Raw genomic sequence first — 15501 nt, 5'->3', positions numbered from 1 at the left:
AATTAAGCTCATGTGTTTTTCTTTGATCTGCAAAGCAGATTTTCTGCTCATTCATTTTGATCTGTATTTTATTTTTTTAATTTAATATTACATATTTATTTATTTGTAATTATGTACTAGATAATATTGGTCTTCTTTATGCTTATATTTTACATTTTCTAGTAAAGTGCTGAATTACCTAAAAGTTAAGCCCAACCAATGCTTGAAGCTTGGAACACAGGAGATTCATGACTAAATACGTTTTGAAAGGATACACTGTTCATATATATAACTCTTCAGTTGTGTGTCTTTAGAATCAAAATTCAAATAACAAGTAAAGGTAATAAACACAGTTAAGCATTCATTTAATATCCAGTGAATCATAATAGTTATTGAAATCTGTAAACATGAGAGGGGAAGACTGTAAAACTAATCAGAAACACATGATCCCAGATCAGTAAGCAACCTCTGCTCCCCAGCTCCTCTATATTGTGAAGCCTCTTTGCAAACAAATGCACTCCAAAATTATTTCTCTGATGCTTAGTAAATTAATTTCAATTTGACTTTATTAATACCAAATAGGTGTCCTTAATAACAACACACATTCATCGCTAGATTGCCATATTTATCAGAAATAATAAAGTGTAAACATTTAGTATAACATTATAATCATAAAACAGGGTGGTTTTTTTCATGCTCTGAAGAGTCAAAAATCATGCATAATGTAATAGCATATTTTTGAGCTGGGAACAGCAGGCCAGATTTCAAGAGATAATTTAAATCTGTTTTTATTAACAAGAGAAAAAGGTCTTTCAAATGATCTGAAGCAATTTTTGCAAGAAAAGCTGAAGAGGTTATCATTATAAAATGTAATGGTAAACAGAGAATCCTGACAGAGAACATCCTAGGAAACTGTTTTACCCTGTATTTGATCCATATATGGTGAGGACCTGATCCAGAGCTCGTTTGAAAGTCAGCTGAAAAGCTCCTCATGAAGCCAATGGATTTTAGACCAGTGCTGGATTACAAGAATAAGGTAGCTGAAATTATCCACAGGAGTTTGGACATGGGTTTGAGATGAAAAGTAAATGATCTTCAAGAGCATGTTTATAATTGGTGTTAAAATGAGAAATGAGACTAAACTGTAAATTTGGAAACAATATGGAGTTCTTTTGGATTTCTTTCCCCATTCGACCAGCCCCAACGGCCCTCAAGGCTTTGGATCTGTGGTTTTATTCAGAAGCACTACATAAATAGATGGCAGGTATGAAGTGTAGCATCTAGAGGCTTCTGTAGACCCACCAATAAATCTTAATTCATATATCAGACCCTAGTTTATTAAATATTATGGGTCAATAATATAAGAGCCTCTTTAAAAAATACATGGGTGAAAATTTTATATGGGAAAGTAGATGACCAGAAAACATTGGTTGTGAAAACACTCACATTCAAGAAATGTGTCAGAGCTTCCTATTAGCAAAAACAGAGAAGCCAGCTCATTCACAAATGGGCTTTTTAACATTTACCTCATGTAAGAGTGAGACAGTTTTGTATTATCAGTAATTCACTCATCTACCTTTTATAGACTAATGTAATTTAGCATTTTTAATATTATTACATATATTAAGCTGATTTTATATCAGAGTCAGAGTAATAAAAGAAGAATTATGCTTAGCAGCAGTACTTTGCTATTGAGTCAATGCTCATGGTGTGGTTTCCATCTGCAGACTCTCTCAAGTCCTTCTTTATCTTTAAACTTAGGCAAATTAGGTAAGGTTAATCCAAAATAGGTTAACTACCTAATAACACTATGTTGGGTAAACTGTACATTTTTAATTCAAAATTCTTTTCTTTTCATTTGTTTTTTCTCCCTTGGTTATTACTGTAATAATAATTGTTAATGTATTTCATGTTATTGAAGATATGAATTCTTAATGTACTATCTGTGTTTCACTATTCTTTATTATTGTTTTGTATCATGTATTTAAGATTTGAAGAAAAATTAAAAAAAATTATTGTACTGAGAGATTTTTTCCCAGGGCCTGGCTCCTGGAATTCTCTTTGGGAGGATCTCAAGACCAAGAAATGGCACATAGTTTCTAGTATTAAAGGAGACAGACCTTGTTATATTCGGATTTGCCTTATATTTACACAAACTTCTAAAATAAGTCTAGGGATGTAGGGGTGCCTATTTTTCTTTTTGTTGACTATAAACAAGCCCAGAACAAGAAGCTCAGATGTAGATACAAAGCTACATGTGATCAGCTATATTAACCCCACTTCAAGTGATGTAAATTTACCACTGTCTTCTGATGGTCTTCTTGGAAGGAGTGATATAAATCCCATTCAAAATTCTATTCCATATCTTCAGGAGTAGTTCCAGCAAGGAGGAAAAGGAATTAACTGGACACTTTATGCACTGCAAGAGTCTGCAATTCTACCAATCTGAAAAGATACTATCATTTTCAGAGTGGCACTGCTTGCCTTGAGAAATTGTAAATTCTGAGACACTCAGGAGAATATTTTTAAGCAGGAACTTCATAAGGGGGTGCAATCTTTGCCAAAGATACGGCATATTCAGAGAAGTACTCACTCGACATAGCCTGTTGATAACCAGAAAAATCTTTGGAGTTTGAAAACAGATATGAAAGGAATATTTAGATCTACATCAGGCCTCACCTTAAAGAAGAGCAATAGCAAACTTACAGCTTGGTCTCCTCTGTAACCTTAAGGATAATCGCACTGTGACTTGTTTAACATGATGCTATACACTTGAGAGTCAGCAACATAAATTTACCTGAATGGTCATTCAGAAGACATGGTCTGGTTGAAAGCCCAACATGGTCCTTCTTCACTCAATACAGTGTCAAAATCACATTTCTGTTGCTGATAAGAACAAACAAGCACTTGCTCTTTTCAAATTTAGAGCACAATAAAGGGTCTGGACACCATTTTCCAGATTGCTGTTAATACAGCCTTTTTTTAATGTGTTGAACTGTGTGCTAGGAAAAAACATCCCAAGAGCCTTGAACATACAATGTTCCAGACAGAATCTATGAAGCCTTTTATTTGCTTGCCCTGTGTATAACTGGTGGTTTAAAAACTATTTAAAGAAAAATAAGATTTTTTTTTCAATCAAGTGTGGTCATTTCTGTGTAAGCTTGGTACTATAAGGCCTGTAACAGGGGCACTCTATTAGCATCTACTGTGTAGCAAGGTATTTAAATCATTAAGCAGACAGACTACAGCAGACTAAATTTACATGGCGGGTATTGTGCAATGCTGGAAGGTGATTCTACCAAAAAAAAAGAGCCATTCTGTAAATTTGGGGTAAATATGAAATCTCTACACTAGCAAGAAGGTCAGGATGTGCAATGTTAAGTGGCTATCATCCAGATTAAAGATGCAGTTTGCAACATGAGATTGAAGAAGACAGGACACTGCTCTACCCAGCACCCTATAAGGGGATAAGTGGTGAAATCACACTCAGCTCCACATCATATGTGTCTGTGGTAGGAGGGTAGTACCCAGCTGTTCTATTAGTCACTCACTGGAGAGATGAGGACTCAGGCTGCACTGCAAATATCTAAAGTGGAATCACAAGAATCCTCCCCTCTTTGTTACATGGTCTTCCACTGCTCTTTCTCCCTCCAAAGTGCTCTCCCTTCTTTCATGACTAAACTCATTTATTCAATTAATCACTTGGTAGTGAGAAAGTACCATTCTCAGACAGCTTGCTTTTCTACATTTTTTGAAGTGATGAGGAAATTTTGCATGTCTATAAAGACACCTAAAAGCTTACTGTGGTCATTTCTATTGAATCAAAATCAGGAACCTTGAGCAAACATTTTGTTTAGGGTTAAGGTAAAGTACTTTCATGCACAATATATTTCCTTGTATTCACTTACTGTGTATTTTACTATTCCTGTAGACTATACAAAAAAATCTTCCACCAATGCACATCCTTTCCCTTAAACAATATGAGACTGACTTGGCTTGTATTCAACCTCTGCCATTGGTTGCAGCAGCCAGTCTTCAAATGCAATAGCACATACTTTAACTCTTGGGCAGCTTTTGTATGCTGTTTTGTTATTTATGATCCATCTACCATGCTGGGGGGGGTTGAGGGGGCGAGAGTATCCCCATTCTATTCATAAGTGCAAGCAAAATTCTGGTGTTAAATTCTACTTGATCCCTTAGTGCTTCTGTAGCTGTGTTCGGGCAACCAAACCCGTCAGTGTTGTATACAAACCAGCTCTTTGCAGCAGATACAGAATATAAGAATCCCCTCGTGGTAGCTGTCTTGTTTTTATAATGGGGCACGTAGACAGTAAAAGTGTCTTCTGTGTTCAGCATTACCTTTTCAGAGTCAGGTACAGATTGCTTCCTGCTTACTGCTTCCCTAAATATCACCACCCCTATGGCAACCAAGGAGGAACATGGTGTTCTATATATGCTATGCATAATGCCTTCTAGGAAAGAGCTAGTTTGGATTCACCGCTGATGGTTCTGATTGTGTGTCTATAAGGCCCCTCACCTGCCACTGCTGAGGAGAACTAATGAAATGCAGCACAAGTCAGCAAGAGGGAAGGCATAGGCAGGTACTTCAGCTGTCACATAGCTTTTGTTTTGATATTCTAATTCACCAGGATCACTCTCCTTCTTAGGAAAAAGAAACATTTGCTGCCACATTTGGTGTCACATATCTTTTTGAAGATATGAGTGCACTTTTGGAGCTCTCCAACACAGCTACCATAGGGAAATAATTTTGTTGCTGGAGTTATCTCAACTGTAGAACTGTTTGTACCATTTAGCACCCCCTACCCACCCCAACTATTCTTTTTCTTGCTTCACTACAGCATGGCTAACTAGGCAAATCTATTATCCCAGATCACCATCATGAACACTTCCCTACTATTCATCAGGATTGGCTCTAACATCCACCTAGGGGGGAGAATCTGGTGGCAGATTAATATGATTCTGCTGCTAAGAAGATAATACATACACTGCTGTAAATACAATTTTACCTAACTATGCTCCTTGCCACCATCTAGTGGGTGGCTGGACATTTTGTTTATCCCTAAAAATTACTGGGTTATCTTTTGGGACAAGGCACATAAATACTTTGCATATGTGTTGTACTTAAATGTGTTTGTCAAAAATAGCTTCTTTGCTAGCTGGTTCAATAACAAATGTATCTCCTACATGTTTCCATCAGAAGTCAAATATGGCAAGTCTTTCCTCTGTATTTAGTTTATCAAAGCTGTCTTTGAAAATCTCAGCCCACTGAAAGCCCAAAGGAATGTATGACTGTTTTCAGATGGAGCAGTATTTGCCTCAACTTTGCTTTTTGTTTTTCTAACAAAATACATTGTATATGGACCAAACACATGTATATACAAAGAGAAATCCAGTCATGATTCCTTACTCAAATTTGCTTCTGACCTCAGCCAGTTAAAACTACTCTCTGGCATTTCATACATTTGTGCATAAGTTCCCCTAGCCCTCCTGGAGTTTTATGAAAGCACTTCTTCTGTCTACTGAAGAACTTCTTCTAAACTGAAAGCTTAACAGAATTAAAAATTGATGCAGCCTTAAGAATACACTTACTGTGCATAAAAGTGTTTTGCTGCTCTGTCCAGCCACAGTTCTGACCTCCTGTTACACTAACAAGCACCATCTCCACTGCAGAAGATTTTCAGCTGAATCAGTCCTCTGAAATTACAGTCAGTTGCATAACAGACTTGAGTTCTGAGAACCACAAAACTTCCACTCGCTTGCAATGAAGCAGTTTAAAATTTCTGCTGCCAAAGTCACAAAAACTGCAGCATCAATATAACAGAAAAGAACAGCAGTATGATCAATGCTCAAAAAACAATGAAGTTATCAGAACATGGTTAAAAAGCTGCTTGTATTTCCCTCCAAGCATGTTTCCAGAGCTATTTTGAGCAGTCATTACACTCACTCACTCACTCATATATATATGTATAGATTTATAGATATATATGTATGTATGTATACACACATATACATATTTCTGTGTGTGTATGTCTGTGCATATTTATGTATACATATGTCTACACACATACATATATTTTCATACACTTCATCTATTCTGACCTATTGATGATTCCTTATCCAACCCTGTTCATAGTGATAAGGATTTCCTCAAGTCTTCCAGCTGATCTTGATAGTCTTTCTCTTTAGTGACTCTTGGGGACCTCCTATAAGAACTCTTTTCTTGCTAAGATATGACATAATTATTACTAGGAACACATATTGTCAAACAATACTGAATGAATTCACAGTGATTAGGCTTTCCCATGTTTAAAAATGAATAATAAATAATTTGCTACAGTTTTAGCAGGCAAAACAAGATCTTCTTTCAAAACTTGAGATTCATCAACAACAAAAATGAAGTTGGTGTACACATGTAAAGTAGGCAATTTTCATAGAGTCATAGAATCACAGAATGGTTTGAGTTGGAAGCAACCTTAAAGATCACCTAGTTTTCGCCCGCCTGCCATGGGCAGGGAAACCTTCCACAAGACCTGGTTGCTCAAAGCCTCATCCAACCTGACCTTGAACACTTCCAGGGGTGGGACAGATACAGCTTCCCTGGGCAACCTGTTCCAGTGTCTCATCACTCTCACGGTGAAGACTTTCTTCCTAATATCTAACCTAAACCTACCATCTTTCAGTTTAAAGCCATTCCCCCTTGTCCTTTCACTATATGTCCTTGTAAAAAGTCCCTCTCCAGCTTTCCTGTCAGCTTTTAGGCACTGGAAGGTTGCTCTAAGGTCTCCCTGGAGCCTTCTTTTCTCCTGCTAAACAACCCCAACTCCCTGAACCTGCCCTCATCGGAGAGATGCTCCAACCTTCTGATCATCTTCGTGACTCTCCCCTGGACTCACTCCAACAGGTCTACATCATCCTTATCTTGGGGGCCTCAGAGCTCAACACAGAGCTCTCATGAGAGTGGAACAGAGGGAACTACCTCCCTCGAAGTGTTGGTCAATTTTTTTTTATGCAGCCCAGCATACAGTTGCTGTTCTTGATGCACTAGATCTCACCTGAACCAAAAATTGCATGAAGTGACAGCAGTGCCCTCTTGGGAAGAGCCTAGAATGCCTAAATGGATCATATATCTACCTACAAGATCTAGATTTACCTGCAGAAAGCAGCTCCTCAACTAGCTGTTTTTGTAACAAACTGTTACTGTTGCTTTTGCATTTAAAGATTTAGAATATCACTCATAACAATAATATTAGTATGTGTTTTTCTTTGCTGCTTATTAGAGAAATAGGTACACTTTATTTGGCAGTTTGTTTATTTAACTAGTTAAATTACCTGAGCCAAAAGTGAAAATAGTTGGATGTGATAATATGCAAAAAATATCCTTTCTTATGAGAAACATCTTTTGAATTTGACAGATGGCTTAATGTGAGATCTCAACATCCTTTCAACAGCAAAATAAATCAAATAAAGGTGGTAATAAAAGTAGATGGCCTAGAGGCATGTTATTTGCATAGGATTCAGAAAATTAGTTTTTATTTTGTGGTGGGAATTCACAGTAGCCTAATAAGGTTAGTCTCATTAGCCTCTCGTAGGCACACATGGAAATTTAGAGCAAGAGGAAAGTTAGCCATTGGAAAAAACCTCCTCCCTTCATCCACGTCTTTCTTTTCCCTTCCTCATTGGACAATCAAAACCATAAGCAGGAAAGGGTAGTCCTGCACTGATAGAAATCAAGTTGAAACTACGGATTTTATTGCTTATCTCTCAGTGTTAAGATTGGTGCAATGATGTGTGAAGATAGTGCAAATGAATGGTGCCAGAAGCTTTGCTGCTCAAGAAGCTGAAATCCCTTTTCCAAAACTGTTGAGGGTACAACAGAATGGACAGCCACTGATACAACCATATCAGTATGTTTTGACACTACAGTCTTAACAAATCCTTTTCTATCTACCATTCAGAAGAAGCCTGCAGCCTTTTAAAAAATATTTTAGAAATTCTTTCTCAAAGTTGACTTTTTTTTTTAATTCCCAAGGTGGACAAATGCCTAAAATAAATCTTATAATGTTTGAACCAGCTCTAATGTACTACTTAAAGGATTTGATACAGATCATGATGCACCATTCCAGAATGAGGCTTGGTGAACCTAAACATAAAATAATGGTTCCTGAAGGAATTATAAAATCAATGACATGAGCACAAGGGATTTGCACAAAAAAAATTATTATTTTGGCAGTCAACAAATATAACTCTTTTGCCACATATTTAGGGGAACACAACTGCATGAAAGCAAATGCTTTAAAATTCATGTTATAGAATTTTTCTGGGACAACACAGTTGGAATTATTGTCTGCTATTATTACTGTCCTGGGTCTTAATTTTTTTCGCCTTCTTCTACTTTTCCTTTTTCTCTTGTTCACAAAATAGAGGAGATACAACTCTTATTCATGTTTTAGTATGCAATTTGTTGACTACCGCCCAGTATTTCAGACAATGTGATATGCTAATAAAACACACAAATAAAGTAAAATATTTTAAAGTACATTTTCAGAATATGGAGTTCCAGTATCATCTGTCATGAAATCCAGAACTTTAGAGTAATAACACAGTTAAATCCTTTTCTTATTATTTTACATCAAATGGGTTTAGTGGTCTTGCATTAGACTCTTTGCCTTTAGTTCTGCTGTTAACAAGCACCCTAAAAGTCTTGTAGGAACAGAAAATTTCTCCTTCTGGATTAATTTGCTCCTTCATAAATGTTTGTTTGTTAAAGCTACACAAGCATATTTCCTGACATTTCTCTGTAGTGCTGTACCAAGGGATAATTTAGTCAAGAGAGTCCAGGACTGCATCTTTGTAACACACCAGATTGCCGGCATTTGAGGTCAGGGACATGGCACCACTAGGGCTTGATCCTGTGAAACACAGCAAGCTTGCTCAGAAACAGCTGATATCTTGCAAAATGGTTTTCAAACTAATTGCATTTGGAAAAGGAAGCTTTGGAAGATAATGTCAATGTATTTAAATACATACTGTCACCTTTAATGTCTGTAAATACTAGCTATGGCTACAGTTTCTACCTGGCTCCAATCTTCCTCACCAAAGTGTTGATCTGCTTTCATACAACTACTGCCACTGAACTCAACATATAAAATTTAAGAGCACTTGGCACTTTTCAGAAATGGGTCCTCAAGCAGATACTGAAAAAACATGTACGTGCTGCAAATGCATGTGGGTTGTCAAGTGTTCTTTAAAGCCACAGATATATGTAATAAAAATAACTAATGCCTGGGCTATGTTCAATCATTTCCTAGCATGCAGGTCACTGCATCTGTGGAACAATTTCTTGATGTTTCTGACTCACTTGGAAGGCTAAAAATACAAAAGTGAGACACAAGAGTAGAAATGTCCTTCCACCAAGACGTGGTCAAGAAATCTCTTATGTCTCTGAATTCTGCCTGAAGATTTCCACAGAAAGTTCAGAAACAAACTTGCTGAAAGCTCTCCATGTATTTGCCTCAGGGAGTTGGACGGGAGTGCATTGCTGGCATTTTTACTTCCAATTTGTAGACTGGAGCCATTTCTTCTTCTTTTTGTCTTTTCTTTTTTTTTTACATTTATTAACTTTATTTTTGATATGTTAAGAAAAGAGTGAGAAAATAGGCAGTAAGGTTTTCGTTTCTTTTTCTTTCTCAGTAAATCAAGCTAATAATTGCAAGAGATGCTTATTATTAGGCAGGCCTTGATTTGTGATGTACTGAGCCATCTATCTTTTGCTGTGGTTACAAGAATAACTTGCTATGGGTAAGCCAACACATACGATCTTGTGGGGTATCAACTCTTTTGCAGCCACTGCCTGTGCACACATTGATACTCTGATGTACCTTGGGGTAGGTGCGATCAAGTTTACCCTCAGTGAAGTTATTTTTCCTTTATTATCCTATTGCAGAACCTAGCACAGCTCAAAAATCCCACAATTGATTTGCTGGCAGCCGAGCCCTGGGGCTTGGAATGTAAATAAGACGCAGAATGAAAGTCACGTGCACTGCGGCAGCCAACATCGAGTGCAGGTACTTCATCAATTGACCTGATTTCTGGAAAATCTGCTTGCAGCCTTGAAACTAGCTTGCAATTACAATTTTTGCTATAAAATATTAGTCTCCATGGTAATGAGAAGTGCTTTACTAACTTATTTAGGGAAAAAAAAAAAACATGAGGAGATGACAGTATCTCTGAGAAAATGAAATTTTCAGTATTATTTCACAGTCGAACAGCTTCATGCAGACTTGTCAACAGATTAGTAGCATTCTGCCCATTTTATATACAGAAAAACAGAGTAATTAATAGCCCCCAGGCCTTTCTTTCAGAAAGGAGATTTAATGAGCTCTGTAGCAGTATAAGAACAGAAGGGCACATAAATAGTTTTCCTGTGTCCATGCAAAAGAACACCACCAAGGGAAGGATGGCCCCACCTCACTCTCTATAAGATCCACCAAATGTTATTACTCAAATGCTGCTCTACCAACTTAAATGTTGCAAAATTGTGGAGTACAAATGGGCAGGAAATGGGGCAGGAATTCTGTCTTTCCTATGCTTTTGTGTAATATCCATCACAATAGGAGTCTGATCCACAGGCCCTAGCTTACTGGGGGGAAAAAGTAATTATGGTCTAGTAGGCAACAGAAGAATAAGAAAAATATGTCAGGTTCTGTACAAAGGCAGTATCTGCTCAACAGATAATGTATTAGTCAGACTTACTTGTGAATAAGGGGCTGTTTTAGAGCTACATTAACAGGCTTCCAAAGTTGGTTGTGATATCTTTCTGAATAACTTCCTCACAGAAAAAATAATGGGTAAAAATCTTTAAGTCTGGGAACCACAGATCTGAAGTCAGGGTGGGGAGAGAGAAAAGAACTGTCTTTTTTCTGCCTAGTTAGAAGGTCAGAGAGAGAGGCACAGAATTCAAACTGCAGTAGCCCGCCCAAGGATTTGTCCTATCAATTCTACTTTCCAGTGCACAAGAAGTCTTCTAGAAGATAAACGGTTAACTGAATAACTCAGTCCTATTTCTTCTGAGATGGATGGGCATCTTGGATGGGCAGTAGCAGAAGAGCACAGTTTGTGCCCTATGAAACTCTTGGGGTTTTACCTTTCTTCTGTCAACTCAAGTTTTTCTGAAACCTCAGAGCTCCTCGTAGCAAGGAAAACGCTATGTTATAACAAGCTCTGTTGGGTTCTGTTTCTTGTTCTTCCCACTGAATTACTGTGCAAGCATGGATAAATGACTTTATCTCATTATTCCTCAGGTTTTTCTCCTCTAAAGCGAGATGCTTTCATTTGCCAAGCACCCTAGATGAAAACAAGATAAAGTATCCCTTCTTAAATTTCTTATACAGGCCATAATTACCCCGAGCAAGAAGGGGAAGAAAGAAAAACGTTGTTTACAAATCACAGCTGGAAATTATCTAAAAGTAGCCACTCTAACTACACTCCACAGTAACTCATATGTCTTAAATATCTCAGTGCTTTCCTGGGTAGACACTAAAAATGCAAGCATTACTGTATATCTCATGCTTCTAGCCAGAACTGCATGAAACAAAATTATTTTAGCAAGAATAAAAAATTAATTTCACAAATACAAGTAACCAGAAAAGTTTAAAATAATTTCTGCATTTTATGGCAGCGTTACTGTCTGATGTCCTGGCCTGCAGTCTGATGTCATCTAATGGCTGTTGGATCATGCTACTTGCCATGATCAAACACTGATGCAGTTTTAAGATCTTTCAATAAAGCTTTTGATTTAAGAATTATAAACTGGGTTCATATGAATCATGAACTATTAATTTCTCTCTTTTTTTCATTATATTATAATGTTTCCTGGTATGTATTTCCCTGGAGTTCTCTTATCTTTTAGGGTTAGCTTCAAAGATCCCTTTTTCCCTCCTACTTTTTAAATATAGGCCATGGTCATGGAGTTCTTTAAATGTGGATGAACTTTCAGGATTCAATGGAACCCATTGTTAGGTTAGCTGGTCTGTGAAAAAGAAAGAAAAGGTTAGACACATAGTCGAAAAGTTAAAAATAGCACTAAAATGTACAGGTCCCAATTCATTCTTTCCTGTACCTCACATCATCATTTCATACCACTCAGTAAAAAATTACATCATCTGACTGACTTATGACATTCAGCACCATATTTCACTTAGGCAAATGACTATGTGAGTGCAAAACAAAGGTCCAATTTGCTAAAATTAGGTAATTCAAGGAAAGGCAAATAATTTTTCTGGTGCTCTGACCATGGTTTCAGATGCTTTTCAAGAGAAGCTACTTTAGATGCTGTTGGATTTTTTCAGCAGATTATAATTTTCCTTATTTGTTAATGTATTGCCCCATACAACTTTATATAGTGTGCAATAAAGTTTCAATCAATTTAACACTAAGACAGATATAGCTGTCTTTAGAAGTGCCTATTTTTATTTATATTTGTATGTGTATGTGTAGTTAAAAGACTATTTACAAATTGATTCTGACAGCAGAGATGCTTGTACAGCCTTTTCATTAGGACAATACAATTTTAAGATGTAAAACTTGGAAATATTCTTAAATCATAATGTTAGCACATGCAATCATTCTGACTATGTCTCCAACCTTTTCCTTGTACAGCTTGAAATAATTTTAGGAAGGGAATTTGAGTAGTTTTGAAAATTATTTAAAAGTTCCACTTTCCATTTAAATTTTAATTTTTTTTATCTTCTGTTTCTTTGTGTCAAGCATAGACAGTTATTTTAATTTCAATGTCTGGCAAAGAGAGGGTGTATTTTCTCTAATGTAACAAAACCTAGGCAGATGCACAGAGTGAAGTAGTTCAGTATTAATGCTGAACTTGCAACGAATTGGCATAAATGCATTGGTAATTTCCTTGAAAGGCTTAGGTTGATTATTGATAGACGGTTCTGTATTTTTCCTATAAAAGCTAAAGTATAGTTTGTACTATGCCTAAAGTACTATAGTGAGAAGTAGTGATGAGGATTCTTATGGTTCAGAGAACAACAGAATAGTAGAATCTTTGTTATTCAGAAGTGGTTTACCTGCTACATTTTCATTTTATATTGGCAAGAACACATTCCACAACCACCTGCATAGCAGAGCATAATTCTCACTTTCAGAATTAAATTTTTTAAAGTATACTTCCTATTTACCTATTTAGGGGATAAATTAACATAATTTAAGACTGCAAGCCATAATCCTTCAAATCTATCCTAAACATTTTAGTAGCAACAAAATATCAGTCATTGTTGGTCAATGGACCTGCTCATTCTCAACCAGTGAGCAAGGACATGTCTACAGTAGCAGGGCCAATGGATTCAATACTTCACTGAAAACCTCAATTCTAAGGAAAATTAAAGTTGTGGGGTCTATCTGTCAGTCCTCTTCTGATAACTTCTGTTCCATTTATTCCAGAGTTATCAAAGTACAGCAGCTTCAAGCACGTTCAGTTCCTGCATGTTCCATAAAAAAGCCCATAATGGATGCATAAATGACAGCAATCCTATAGACACTTTCACTGAGAGACTGAGCTGTCACTAATTCTATATGGTGGTTGGCTGGCCAGGAAGTCTGGGCAGGCTGTTCACCAGGGAACACATTCATAGCTCCAGTCAGTTATAGTATAAAATGAACCTGGAACGGGTAACAAGACAAAAAGCAAACTGAGAAATATCAAGGGATCTTAATGAAGATGTCTTATATGGGTCACAAGGAGAACTGCAGTTAGTAAAGCAAGGAGGTATAAGCATATGAGACATAAAAAAACATGAAACAAGCTCCATTCATTAGAGTCTTGTTGCAACAATCTTGTTTAACTTCTGTTTCATTTGTTCCTTGGTTTTATGACTTAAGGTTGATCAACACTGGAACTCCAACAGGCATATGAGTTTGCCTGTCTACATATGTATACGTATGCATATCAACACACACATACAATACATTACATACAAAACAAGCTACCTAAGACATTCTGCTACTTAAAGTGTCTCATAGCAGAGTAGTTACTTGGGGCACCAGCTGTCTAGAGGAAGAGACCATCAAAACCCTATTAACAATAAAAATGCAAATATGCATATTATTTATGAAAATATTTTGCATGTATAATGCTTTTTTAAGCTTCTGAAATGTTTTGGTTGAATCCCGCATTACTACATTTTATTCTCTTCTCTTCAAAGTCACTGTGATACTGGCAAATGCTGATCCCTTGAAATACAACATTTTTTGCACACTCCTTTCTTACAAGGAAAAGCCTGGCCTTTGTGCAGATCTGCAATGGCAGGCTGCTAAAAACAAGGATGCAATAGCCACTTAGGCAGATCAATTTAGCATGCTGAGAAAACTACAGAGCAAGGAGATACTCACTTCATACACATAACCCTCCTAGAAATAGCAGATTAAAAAAAAAGAAAGCGGCATTGTATTTAGGAACTGTTTCAAATTGAAGTGCTATAATAACCCTCCAAAGAAGCAGACTGGAGATAAATTATGCAACTGTAGCTGATTTGAATCAGATTTTGAGGGAACTAGGGAACTCTCCAGAACAGGTATTTGCTCTGCAGTTCTTCATGTTAATTAAAACAGAACAGGAGGTCATCATAAAAGCTGCTATATTATTAAAAGCAAGATAATAAAACCCTAAGAAAAAGGCTTATTTCAAAATGGAAAATAACGGGAAGGAGGGGCTTCTGCATATGTTGACTAATTCACAAGGAAATGTTAATCATTATTGTTGTATTGACATAAGTGGTGATGAGGTGATTTATACCATCTGTGCATCTGGCTGTGTGGAAATATACATATTTGACCAGAACTGATGATATCAGCAGATTTACACTGAACAAATGAAATTCTAGTTATAAAGCATAGATCAAGGATGTGCAGATGTATAAGATATGTGAGCAAAGGAACTACAAGATGAGTATGTGATATATTTATTTCTACTAATGGTCCATTCACATCAGCAAATGTGATAAAGTAAAACTCACTACAGAACAAAATGTAACACAGAAATGTCAAAGTGACTCAACTAGTACAAGTCTAGCAATTGTCACAGTCTGGTGAGGCAAATCTCAACCTTGATTCACAGAACCTTACATGTATTTACATATGTTTAAATTAAAAAAAATGACATACATGCAAATTTAGACTTGAACTGAAATTTCATTTATTTCATTAGAAATTATAGAAGACACCATAAAATACATGATAGACTGCCTTTCTTAACTAAGGGATTTCTTTCTAAATTGGGTATCTCTCCTCTGATTTGGGGCCCTTCCATTAGCAAACACAGATTAAAAAGTCTATAAATATTTTGATCTCAGAAAGATTGTTGAATTTGAGAATTCTTATTGACAAGAAATTGACTTTTTAATACATATTTGTTGTAGTTTGGGGAGTGGAAGTTGAAACAGTAAGGAAATGTCAAGAAATGGACATCAACCAGTACTACTTCCTCATCAT

Source organism: Manacus vitellinus, unplaced genomic scaffold (genome assembly GCF_001715985.3).
Source record: "Manacus vitellinus isolate BGI_N305 unplaced genomic scaffold, ASM171598v3 scaffold_2_pilon, whole genome shotgun sequence".
Lineage (NCBI taxonomy): Eukaryota > Metazoa > Chordata > Aves > Passeriformes > Pipridae > Manacus > Manacus vitellinus.
Note: the sequence above shows the minus strand (reverse complement) of the source record.